The sequence below is a fragment of the Zonotrichia albicollis genome, chromosome 4 (genome assembly GCF_047830755.1).
Source record: "Zonotrichia albicollis isolate bZonAlb1 chromosome 4, bZonAlb1.hap1, whole genome shotgun sequence".
Classification (NCBI taxonomy): domain Eukaryota; kingdom Metazoa; phylum Chordata; class Aves; order Passeriformes; family Passerellidae; genus Zonotrichia; species Zonotrichia albicollis.
The window spans coordinates 46,636,161-46,649,477 of record NC_133822.1 but is presented as its reverse complement, the minus strand read 5'-3'; the positions used below and the strand labels follow the sequence as shown (position 1 = coordinate 46,649,477).

The 13,317-nt window shown below is 42.8% G+C and overlaps 1 protein-coding gene across 3 annotated transcripts in view; it reads left to right on the top strand.

The window, feature by feature from the left end:
- The first annotated feature begins 520 nt into the window (after positions 1-520).
- The window catches only part of NAV3 (neuron navigator 3), a 508,016-nt gene continuing 495,219 nt past the window's right edge, over positions 521-13,317 (top strand). Inside the window, exon 1 of one of the 3 annotated variants that reach the window (XM_074539691.1) lies at positions 521-660. The gene's annotated coding sequence lies outside the window, so the exon portion shown is untranslated. Of the gene's footprint in view, positions 661-1,170; positions 1,309-2,162; positions 2,507-13,317 lie in introns of those variants that run through there. The other 2 variants (XM_074539692.1, XM_074539693.1) reach the window with 2 other exon arrangements.

Genomic DNA, 13,317 nt, shown 5'->3' with positions numbered 1-13,317 from the left:
TCCTCATGCATTTTATACACTTTCCCTCCTTCTGTCTGCTCTCACTGCTTACATTACAAGCTCTCAGAGGCCGGGGCTGCCTCTTTACCCGTGTCTGTGCAACGCGCTCATCGCAACCGAGCTCTGTCGAGGCCTTCGGATCCTGCTGTTACGCCTATGATAATTCACAACGCCCAGGGCTACGCACCGCAAACGCGCCGCTCCTCCATCCCCGTGTCCCTGCGGCTGCCGCATCTCGGCGCACCCGCGGGAAACTTTTGGTTACGAAGGCACACCCAGCCGGCCCCGGGCGGCGGGGGCAGCGGCGCCCGGAGAGCACGGCCCCTTTAAATTCCAGCTGTGCGGCGGGGGGCAGCACCGCTGGCGGCGCGGCGCGGGGCTGGGGCCGGGGCCGGTGCGCGGCGGAGGGGAGCAGCCGGGGCGGAGGGGAGCAGCGCCTCGCCCGGGGAGGCAGCGGCTCCGGCGCCGCGGTGCCTCGCGGAGGCGGAGAGGATGAGGATGGCTTCTGGCTTTTTTTTTTGCCTCCTCGCGACGATTTCCATAGTAACCTGATCGAGCGGTGCAATTTCGGAAACTGGGGTGGCTTTATTATCATTTTTTTCCTCCCCGATTTTTTCCCCCGCTTCATCGCACCGCTCCCCGAGGAGTGCCGGCCGACAGGTAAGGTGCCCCGACCCCGCGGGGGTGTTTCCGCGCCGCCGAACTTCCCAGGGCGACAGCGGCCGGGCCGGGGTCCTGCCCGCGGGGCTCCGCCGTGCGCGGCCGCGGGCAGCACCAGGGGCCGGGGCCGCACGTCGGGGCGGGGTGCCGCGGTACCGGGGAGCCCGGCGGGGGGTTACCCCCCGAGGAGACCGCCGAGCTCTTTTTACCCTCTTTGTTTGCTTGCTCCCGGAGAGGGTTTTATTCTTCCCTTTGTTTCTCCCTCCTTTTCTTCTCAACCCCCCCGCCCGCCCCTTCATCGCTCCCCTGCCTGGTTTGCTTCCTTGATCATCTTTCCTTCCTCCTCCCTTTTGTGAGGGTGAGAAATCGCACGCACTTAACCTTAAAATCTGCGGCGAGCGAGGACACAGCCGGCTGCCCGCTCCGCTCCCGGTACCTGCCGCATCCCGCTCGTCCCCTGCCCCGGGCAGTGCCCCCCGCCCGGAGCGCCCGCAGCCTCTGTAGCCCCCGCTGGGGCGGGCAGGGGACCGCCCTCGCCCGTCGCGCCGGAGAGGAGAGGGGCAGAGCAGCTCAAAGCATCCCCCAAGCCGGGTGTCACGGCCTGGGTCCCCGAGAGGCAGAAAGCACATCGTGGAAACCTGTGAGCAGGTTAGTCTAGAAGCTTCTCCCTCCATGACCTGCTCCTTGCCCACCTGCCTGTGCCCGTCCGGAGAACTTGGGGATGGGGGCACATCTTGCCACTGCGTCGGCGTTGGGTTGGCAAGGATGCTGATGGCCCCGTGGGTCCTGAGCCAGCCAGCCCTGCTCCACTGCCTTCTCGTGCAGCCGTACATTTTCTCCCCTTCCTGGGTGGGCAGCACGGGGAAGGCCCCAGCAGGTTTGGGTTAGGTGCTGAGGACAGTCCAATTGTGATCATGATTGGTTGGTAGTGCCATGGCTCTTGCCGGGTGGTAGTTGTTCACCAAGCAGGTCTCGGTAAAACTTACTGTTGCTTGCCATCTTCCCTAGTTCTCTGGGTTTCATCCTGAAATGGTGTTTTTGACTGTGACTACATTATATTTTTTGAGGGGGGGTGAGTTGGGGTGGGTAGGAAGAGGGGAGTGTTTGTCAATTTTTACATCATTTTGCACTGAGCACAATGAATAGATTAGTCTGCTCAAGGCTTTTTGTTTCTGTCATAAGTGATCAATAATCATCTGCTGGTAAGATGATCTTATTACAGAAAAAGCCAAAGTGCACGCTGAGAACAGCTGAAACACAAGGTCAATAACTCTTGGGTTATCAACAGTAAACCTGGTTTGCATATTTGAAGATGACGTATTTCTTTCAAAGTAAAGGCAACTTCAAGCCTTTGATGAGCTTTATTTTCTGTGCAAAGCAGTCAACATAGAAAACAAGCCTTCCTTCGGAGTAGTCTAGTCTACTCATCCTTAAATATCCCCGGACCTCATTTAATCTTTCTCTCTAGTAAAGGTGGACGGGAATTGCAGTTCCCTTAGGTAAGAAGAGTTTTTGTAGCCCCCGATACAAAGGTTGGTTTGTTCCTAGTGCCCAGCAACTGCTACAGGCTTTCCAGACACAAAAGAAAGGCGTAGTCTGTGGCCTGAAGATCGTGCATGCTAAAAAGGCAGTCAGCTGGAGGGTATCACAGATCAACAGCCAGCTCCGCCGCCGCCGCCTGGTAACTGGCTTCGCTCCGGGGGATGTGACAGCCCGGTGACAGGGCAGCGGTCCCGAGGGGCCGCTGGTGGCTCGGAGGACTGCCATAACCTTCGGGTCAGGCCGGGCTATGAGGAGCCGGGGCTGCCGGAGAGGGAGCCTGCACAGGAGGAAGCGCTGGGGGCAGGTGAGGCAGCCTTTGCAGAGAAGGCATTGGATTACAGCACCAAGCAGAGGAATGAAATAGGAAAAGGGAGCAGGGCAGATAATCGGCAGGGGAAGAGGTTATGCGGGGACTCAGAGCCTAACATAAAAAGCTTGAAGTAATGAGTTTAATCTACGAAATCTAGTTCTTAAATTGTATGTGCTTGCCAATTAGCTAACCATTCTGCAACTCAGAATGGAATTCAGATTGTATCTTGGTAAATGTATTGACTCTGAAGTGCTGCAAGGAGAAAAATCATTCTTTCCTCTTTCCCCTACTGTGGGCTTTAAATATATGAAAAAATATCAGATCTGAGAATTGACGAACCTTTTAATATACTTGCTTTCCTGCGTTCACACACTATCTAGCCTAGACTACCACAGTTAAAATCAAAAACTCCTATGGTAATATGACTTCAGGAGGCCAAATTCAGAACAGTTGAAGGGCTTTTTACCAGTGAATATTGCCATGCATTGTGAGGAGGGGTCACCATCAGTCACAGAATGGATTAAAGTAAGGAGATGTGAGGCTGTTACCTTGCAGGGAGAAAAGCACTTACAGGATATTGAGGGAACCCATGGCCCTCTTGGGGTCCTCTAATGAACACTTACACGTTACATGTGTATAAAAGAGAGTTGCAGCATAACCTTTATTCTCCTGTAATAGGGAATGTGTTCATGTATGTATTAGTTTATGTGTGTCATAACAGCTTTCAAAATGGCTGAATGATATTGATTCAACTAAAAATACTATGAGAGAATAGCTGAAATTAGTTTGAATTTCAGTTTGAGAGAATTGTAAAAACAATGTCAGTTTTACATCACTGGACAGCTAGCTGCAGTAATTCATAGGAACTAACAGAAGCCTTCATAAAGCTATTGTTTTATCCAGCTTTTACTGGTATGGACTTAGGAAAAGTAGGCATGAGTCTATGCCAGAAATTGCCACCAAGATCAGCACCCTGGGCAAGAATATTTACAGCTGTGTTTCAGAGTCTGGGAATGTTTGCTTTAGATGGCTGGCAGTGCTGTGCTTTATACTGCAGAGGATCAAAAATTCATTATGTTTGATTGGTAACACAGGGATGTAATAATACAGAGTTTCTCATTTTCTTGGGGAAGTGTTATCTAATTTGTGCTACATTTTACATTTATGCTCCACATTGAGATGGATCAGAGGTGTATGGCTGGGAGATGTGTAGCTGGGTTTTTTGGCAGGGAATCCGACTTGCACTGATGCGTATGCATTTTTCTGTACTAACCTCCTTGTGGTATTGCCTGCACGTGCTGATGAAATAATCTGCCTGAAAGCTGTTAGAATTTGTATGTAAGGAGCTGGTTTGTTTATATGTAGATCAGTTATTACTGCAGAGATAAATGCACTGCAACTCAGTGCCTTATGCATGGAAAATCATCACAGATGGATGCTGGCTTCTGAAAACAGGGCCTCTTTAGGATAAACTTCATGTATCATGTCAGAGAAAGAAGCAAGATGGGGGCAAAACCACTACTGAGTTTTTTATTACGTTCTGCTTATGCCAATCAGTATAATACACATTGCAAGGACCTGATACTATGCTTGCCATGAAAAGTCTTGGGATTTTGTCTGTGTCAAATGAGACCCACATTCTCACTGTCTGCCTGACAGCTATTAAAAGAAATACCATGGTAGAATTTCCTTGCAGAAACATTTTGTAAAATATGTAATTTGTATTGGTACTTGCTGTATGTTTTGCTTGTGCTCTAGTGTTTCTTTTCTGCTCTTGAGAATGACTGTATACAAATAACACCTTGTAGTTGTTTTTTTTCCACTTCTTTATCCATATTTAGAATTGTATCTATTTAATTGAGAAACAAATGTTCATCTGTTAGCCCAAAAAAGACAGATAGGATAATGGGAGCATGAGATGTTAACTCTTCTCAACTGGAGATTAGCAGACCACGATTCAGCTTTGAGTCCCATCTCTTAGCATTCCCAAGGCTTCCCAGTCCTTGTTCCTGCTTTCAGTCCCCTGGATTTGGACTAACTTGAAGCATGGCAGAAACCCTGTGCAGGACAGAAGTATTTAAAAAGTCAGTCCTTCTTCTGACGGAGCTTCTTGGTCCTCATTAGCTTCTTGGAGCACTGGTTCTCGTGGCTGTCTGCATGCAAATCAGGTGTCCTCTGGGGACAGTGTTGGATGGTGCAAGCACTAATGCTCCCTCTGTGTAAGTGCATCAGGAAACTGTATGCAAAAAAGGCTTTTCCCAGGGATTTGTCTGAAATGGAGCCAGTGGGTCTTGAGATCTTCTGAGCTTTGGCTGTTAATTTTTGTGGATGGAGATGGTCAGGTCTCCCAGGAATGGGCTGGTGAATGTCACTTACTGCAACGACTGGTTCACAGTGTTTTAGTGGAGTCTGCAGAACTAAAGTCAGGCTCATGGCTCCACAGAGCAAATGTGTTCCACATCCAGACACGTACGTCAGGAGACGTATTTCAAATGAGACAGCAGTGTCCTTCTAGACTAATTCCAGCAGACAGAAAGGAAATGTGAGCAAGAAAAATAAGGTCACAGTCACACCATTATATCACGATCTCTGGTGACTTTCCATCTCTGAACTTAATTTAAACAATAATAATTGCATTCTGTTACACCACAATGCAGCCATGACTGTTTGGTTTACTTGTACTGCAGCAGTAGATGCTAAGCTCTAATTTGAAAGTGATGGTCCCAGTTGATTCTTGGAGGGTAGCCCACTGATCATACCTTTTAGATGGAAACACTGCAAATAATTGAGAAGTTAACTGAATGTTGGTGAGTAATAGTTAATAAAGCAAGTTATATTTATACCGAACCAGAAAAATATTTACATAAAGTAAAAAAAAGCCTAAGCACTACTAAAAATTGTAAGAGAGTGCTTGACTGAGCTGACAGAAAAAGTAGCAATTGTTGTTTTCCCAGATTTTAATCAATCTTCTGTCAGTGTCAAATAGAAAATATGATTTTTTTTTTTATTTGGAACGGTGCTCATAGGGAAATAAAATGTGATCTTGGAGTCCTTTTAAGCGGGATGTCCTGCAGTGTACTAAATAATTTGATTAAGAGGGAAAATATATCAAATATGTTTACATGTCATAAAGAAGGAGACATTTTTCATATTAGATTTATTACATATAAATATATATCTTCTACATATCTTCTTTGTGGAAAATGTGTTGCTTCTCTCTGTGTTACTGACATTTTCATAAAGAAGATGATAGATGCTAGTTGAAACAAAATATTTGGCTGAAGACTAGCAGAATCATTGTTTTAGGTTTGGGAAGAAATATCTTCCATAAGGAAGATGCTACAATCTGTTAATGAAGCATTAATTAAGTTTACAGTTACAAATATGAAATTATGGTGCAATTACCTTTTTCAGGAGTCATTATTGTATTAAGGGTTCTGTTTTGTTTATATTTGTCTTTTTTCACTGTGATGTCAATTAACTCTTACAGGGAAATGTTACTTTTCCTCAAATGTGTGTAACATCTAATTTTTCTGGCCAATTTCTTCATTTCCACTTGGTTTCTAAATAGATGTCCATGTCTTTCTTTGTGTTAAAAAGAAGCCAATCCTAGGTAACATGGAAGCTTGGAAGAGCATGTCAAAACCAAAATTGTTTATTTGTTCACTGTGAACAATTCTGTTTAATGCAGATGAATGGGTTTTATGGTAAAACTCCAGCTGGACTATAATACTTTCATCCGTGGACTATGTCCTAATGTGTTGTTATTAAGCTTTAAAAATCAATAAAGCAGGGGGAAGTACATTAAATTCGCAAAAGTTAAAATAATGTTGAGGAACTGGCAGTTAAAAACTGTTGATGGAACAGCTGATGAATTTGCAGAAGAGCCTAAGATGATAAGGGTTGTTACAATCTATTTAAAACCATTGTGAATTCATGCAGTATTGCTTTTCTGGAGGCAGCAAATCCACATATCCTTACACAAAGTCTTGACTCACAACAAAGCTGATTAGTCATCCAAGACACCAAAATAGTTAAAGCAAGAGTCAATATGTCTTGGAATATACACTGGAGAATTGATGCAGTTATTTGAAGGCATTTCAGCATGCATAAGGCACTGAGTTGCACTATAAACTATTAGGCAGTATGGAACTCCAGTAAAATCACAATTATTTCATTGTAAGCTTTAGCTGCTATCATACATTTTGGGGCATTACTTCTTTAAGATATATGTGAGAAAACTGAGAAGTATCATTTTGAAGAATGTAAGAAAGGGGTAACTGCATGTAAGAATTGACTCAGTAAAAGTGAAATCAAGTGAAATATGTCATGTCTGCACTGATGCACCAGTTTTAGGGAAAAAACCTAGCAGTTATTTAGTCTGAAGCAGTAATATATGAACTAGGCTGTTACTTTAGAGGGTCTGGGAGGAATTTGTTTTTCTTCTGTGGCTAGAAAACACTGTTTATGTAACCTGTTGTCCTTTCTCTTGAGTATCAAAGCAGTCCAGTGGTTCTGTGTCACCATGATGCAGAGGTAATCAAAGCAAACCTTCAGAGACTGTCACAACATTGTCATTATTTTGGCAGAGCATTGGAGATAATTTCAACAAAGAGGCAAAGAAGCTCTGCATTGATAAGTAGATTTCAGCTTGGAGAGCTGGGTAAAAATAAACAGTTCCAAGTGGTCCAATACCAGTTTAAAACCATCCTGCTGAGATTTTTATTATTAGTAGAATACAGTGCCCAGATCATGAATTACTTCTAAGTAAAAGCAATGTCTGTTTAGCTTTTTTCTCCCTCCCTGTATCCAACACTAACACTCCTACAATCTGTGCTAAGGCACACGGAGAAGAAGGCAGTGATTGGAGACAGCCAGCATGGCTTCACCAAAGGCAAGTCCTGCCTGACCAACTGAGGAGCCTTCTGTGATGGCGTGACCGCATCTGTGGACAGGAGAAGGGCTACAGATAGTGTTTATATGGACTTCTGTAAAGGCTTTGGTGCAGTCACCCAAAACATCCTACTCCCTAAATTGAAGAGAAATGGATGTGATGAATTGTCTATTAGTTGGGTGAGGAACTGGTTGGATGTCATCTCCAGAGGGTGGTGGTCAGCAGCTCAGTATCCCAATGGAGGTCAGTGACAGGGGCTGTCCCTCAGGGCTCTGCACTGGGACCAGCACAGGTTGGTATCTCCATCAGTGGCAAAGGCTGTGGGACTGAGTGCACCCTCAGCAGCTTCGTAGAGAACACCAAGCTGAGTGGGGCAGCTGACACAGCTGAGGGATTGGAGCTGGAGAAATCAGGCCATGGGCCCCTCGTGAGGTTCAACAAGGCCAAGGTGCTGCACCTGCATTGGGCAAGCCCCAGTAAAAGCTGAGGGATGGAGGGATTGAGAGCAGCCCTGCTGAGAAGGAGTGTGGGATACTGGCAGATGAAAAGCTGGATGTAACTGGAAAGCCAGATGTGTTCTGGGCTGCAACAGACACAGCATGGCCAGCAGGATGAGGGAAGGGCTTCTGCCCCTCTACTCTGCCATAGTCCCTCATGGTACCACATGGATTGCTGCATCCACCTCTGGAGTCCCCAGCATAAGAAGGACATAGACCTGTAGGAGGGGTCTGCAGGAGGGCCATGAAGTGATCAGAGGGATGGAGCACTTCATGTATGAAAATAGACTGAGCTGGGGCTGTCAGCCCGGAGAAGGCTCCACAGACACCTTATTGTGGCTTTTTAGTACCTCAAGTGACCTACAAGAAAGATGAAAACAGATTCTTTAGCAGGGCTTGTGTGATAGGACAAAGGGTAATGGCTTTAAACTAAAGGAGGGTAGATTTAGGTCGGACATAAGGATGACATTTTTTACAAGGGTGGTAGACACTGGAACAGGTCGCTCACAAGGGTGGTAGATTTCCCATTGCTGGAAAGTGCTCAGCACATTCTGAACTGAAATAAATTTTAGTTAGTTTTTAATAACTAGCTAAAAGGAGTTGAAAGAAAGGACTTCTATAACAAGTTACTGTAAGTGTAGTACAAGGACTGTACATGCTCATACATGTAAGCAGTTTCTCACCCTGTGTTATTAATAAACAGATAAAGACAAAATGACAGTCTGCATCACTCAGCTAGGTTTGGCTGGTGAATGGAAAAGTGTTATGGGAGTCTTGCATGTGATAGTGGCATTAAAAAAGATGCAAGTGAGCATTTGAGCCTAGTGTTGACACACTATTAGTTTGGATGACAGTGTACTACTAACATTTAAATCCACATTTTCTGTAGTGCCTTTTAAATGATGCTTGTGTCCTTGTGATTATTTTGTTATCTGTAGCTGCTCATTTTCATGGAGTCAGTTTTTAAACACTGACTTTTACACTGACTCAGTTTTGACTAAAGCTCTGTAATTTGTTTTTTAAAGGTCTACTACATTAGAAACAAAACATGAATTTCCTTATTTACAATAAGTTGACTGTAAGATAACTTTCTGTGATCTCATTCATAGAAGAATCAATTCTTGCTACACTCTAGCCCATGTCCTTGCTATTCATTTTGTATGCCTTGATAGGAAATTAAATTCAAATACCTTTGATTTATATTTTCATTTGGGGGGAATTGACAAATATCTCAGTTGTAAGAGAACTTTGTGGGTCTACACTAAATACTGTATCCTTTTCATGCATAGCATATTGCAAATAGTTTGAGTTTTGGGCAAAAGCCAAAGCTCCTTAAGTTATCATTTGGATGCAAAATAACCAATTTGGGGACAACTGGCTGACTGTCTTGAAAGCACTATCATATTCTGGGGTCATTTGGGGTATTTCCTTGGTTTATTTCTTAATTTTTTAATTTTTTATTTGTAATCTGCCATAGAAAGGTAGGCAACCATGCTGGTTACACACACTGAATAACTGATGGCTTAAATGTTGAATAGCAAAGTAGTTAACAGCTTTCAATCTGTGTAAAGTAAAATCAGTTTCCCTAGTTATTAAGGATCACTGCAAGAATTTGCTAGCATCAATAACATGATTAAAGACCAGATTAACATCAGGTGTGGGTCCTTGAAATTCCCAAGTGTACAAATTTACAAGCACTTTTTAAAGCATATAGAATGGTATAGCTAAAGGCTGTTGTTGGCAATCTGCTCCGCCCTAGCTTACTCATTCTCTGCTCATGCTGATGAAAACTTCAGTGCAGTAACTTCATGGCACATAATTCAATGATGTTAAAATAGGATAATTTATTCCCTTCTCTCTCACATTTTATTTCTTTCTATTAAATAAATTTCAGGCTCGGAAGTAACAAGGGAGTTGAGTTCGTGACCTGAATATAGCTGAGATTTACCTGCAGGTTGTTGCCAGTCCCATCACATGCTCCTTCCATTTTCAAACTGCTGTTCTCTCTACTAATATCACATTAGTTTTTCATGCAAAGATTTTTAGGCTCTGAGTTCCAATATTTTTCATTTTATGATGATCAGTCAATGCGTGCAAGTCAAATCCTGATTTATTCCAGCCATTAGGCGGCAGAGATTCTTGGGTATTTGAACTGCGAGCACTACATTTGCCAGAAGCAGATGCTTCTGATGTTCCAACACGCATATTTTGTGATTTTCACTCAGTCAGAGCTACAGAACTGGTATGTCCTTCCTTGAAGAATGAGAGGGGTGAGCAAGGTTTCTCTCAGGAGGGAGACAGAGGTGGCCTCAGGAGGTCCAACACACTGTCCCTTACAGATAGAGTGATCCTAGACTAAAGTAATAATGGCCTCAGCATCATATCTTAGCTCACTTTTTTTCTTTTGTGGGATGTGGACTACCTGGCAGTTTCTCTGTAGCCCCAGTAGGAGAGTTACACATGACAGAACACTAAATGAAGCTTGGTGTTAGGTTCCTTCCTGCTGCTTCCTTGTTGCAAAGGCACACAGGATTTCCAGCGTGTGCCACCAAATACTGCATAGGCTAATGTTGGCCTAAGGTTAACTCAGTTATTAAAATGCATATGCACTGCTGATAAAGTTAGCACTATAAATCCTCACATTAATTTTCTGAAAATGTGTAGCACATTTTAAGAAAAATGGAAAAACTGAAAAATGCATTTTCAGAAGCAGTGAGTAACGGAAAGTTAAAGAGGGCCCACGATGTTTGTTTCTGTTTCTTTTTTAAGCCTACTTCCCCAAATTGCTGAATAACAGTGTGTTTGAAAAAATATGAATGCCCATTCCTAGCTGTACATGTGTGTATTAGCTCCTGTGTGTATCCATGCTATTTTGGGGGCAGAGAGGACAGAACCAGTTCTGAGGTGCTTGAGGCATGATCCTCCTTCTACCCAGCCCTCTCATCCATGTCTCCTGCGAGATGAAATGACCGATAGTGTTAAGTGACCTGTGCTACCACTTTCCACTTTGAGATCCTGAAATAGATTTTCCGTGTGTCTGATGTGAAAATCCTGACAGTGCCCTACAACCTTTTGCCTGAAGCATGCAGGAGAGCGAATAGCGGATATGGAGGCACTGGAGTTTAAGGCAGAAGAAATCTGTCTGCAAAGCACCAGAACGTGCAACTTTCCACATGGCATAAAAATGACCTCCCCTAACAGATTTCTGGAGTTGGCCAAAGTAATCATAAAATGTACATCCTGGTGCACCTGTGGAAGGCTTTCCCATCCAGGGCAACATGAGTAACTCCACAACAGAAGAGTATTTAGCAATAAGGTTAACGACTCAATACAATACAATTAGGTCAGAAGTTTTAAGGAGACTTGTTTCGGACTTATGTATCACAGACTTATCTGTGGTTTTGAATATGAGTTGTCATCTGAGAGTATTCACCAGGAAGCTAGTCTGGATATAATCAGAGGTCAGATCTTTTTTTTAATCTCCCTGCGAAAATCAAAGATGTTCAGCACAAGTTGCTACTCTTGAAGAGTAGTTATAAATTTATCTATTTCTTTAATTCAGCAAAGCGTGTGTTCAGTAGAGTGGAATTAAACCTAATGAGGAACCTGCAAGCTCAGTCTGTCCAACCAGCCTTGATGTGCCAGAGGGCAGAGATTCTCCTGACTGAGATGTACAGGTGTTTAAATCTCACTGGTGGGGTTTTTTTTCCTAATTTCTAACATAGTTGCTTAATGGAGTTTGAGAAATATTTTCGGAGTAAACACAGTAGCCTTTGTTTTCACTGCTGAAAGGACAACTTGGGAAAAATCTTGGTTCTGTAAATACGAGTAATGATGTTAGAGAGTTGCTTAGTATCATGAAGACAGTTTAGGGAGAATTAAAAAAACATCTGTGTTAGAAATGAAAAAGATGTATTATACCAATAAGTTCATTCTACCTTGTGGGAAAGAACAGAAAAAAATATCTATGTTATCTTTTTACCCTTTTGGTACCTTTCCTTATTGATATGGAAATGCTTTTGAAATTTTTCAAATACTGCTTTATATTTTCTAGAAAAGTAAAGAACATATAGGGACAATGTCTGCTTTCCTCTCTTTGCTTTTCTTTGGGGTTTTTTTGGTTTTGTTTTTTTTTTTTTTCCCACTGAATATGATAGAGCACACATTCAGAGAGGGATTATTTTGTCCTGGTTCCATCCCAGCCCAATATATTTTTTTTTTACTGAAGATTTCTGGCAGCCCTTGAGATAGTAATTTTAATTAATGGCCCAATTATTAAGAATATACCCACTCAGAGAAGCATTCTAAACAGCACAATTGTAAAGGTTAATTGTTCAGATATAATTAGAGCCATACTCTATCCTGAAAAGTGCTTGTGAATTTCTGCAGTCACTTTATTTAAATCATTTAAATCTGTCTTGGATTAATGCCATTATCTCTAAAATCAAAATCTCCTCCATAGACCTTTGCTATCCTCTTGCTTATGATATTTTTGTTGGGTTATGATGTCAGTGTCTTCAAGGTAATAGTGAAACTGGTCTTCTAATCTTTAAACAAACAAACAAAAAAACCCAGGCAAACTCTTTAGAGGAGAAATGAAACAGTAGCTTCTCTCTAGTGGTTATTCCCTGCAGACTTTGGAACAGAAGGCAGAGCCTGTTTTCTATGCAGCAGTTTCCTGAAGATTAACTGCAAAATAATTACTACTTTTCAGTTGTGTGAATAAGTGAGACACAAGGCAAGAATAGTTGGAGGGGTGTTGAAAGACAGGGAGGAGGTGATGGTGTTAATGGAAAGAAGTGGGTGGCAAAAGCACATTAAAGACCCTGGGATATTAACCTTTGACCTGCACATGTTGTTTATTTCATTCTTGATTAATGTTTTTAAAATTTAGAAGGAAAGGCACCTTTTGGCCTTTTAAACGATGCACACCTTCAACAGTAAACCACTTCTCTTTGTTTTGTTTTTGTATTGGAAAGGGGAAAATCAAATTACGCTATTCAGGCTCCCAGCATTTGACTGCATTTATAGCAGTAGTTGATGGCCTCTTATTTGGAGCCTGTGTGGTTTCACTGGGAGAGCAACACATGCTGCATTCATCCAGAGGATTAAATTAATTCTCTGAATTAGGAGGTGACCTTGTCAAGCACAATATGTTTGGAGATGTGAGGTATTGGTTCTCCTTGCTTTTTAGGGAATTTTGGTGTTCAGGCCTTTTTTTTTTTTCTTTTCTTTTTTTTTTTTTAATTTCTGAAGTTTGTAGGCTGGCTTGTTCACATTCCCTTTCTTATTTATGCTTTTGTGTGAGTACTGACAGTATTCTTATCATGATAAGATGTCAATGTCTTCCAGATACTAGTGAAACCAGCGTTTTATCCTTTAAAAAACAAACAATGAATATTAGACAAAATTCT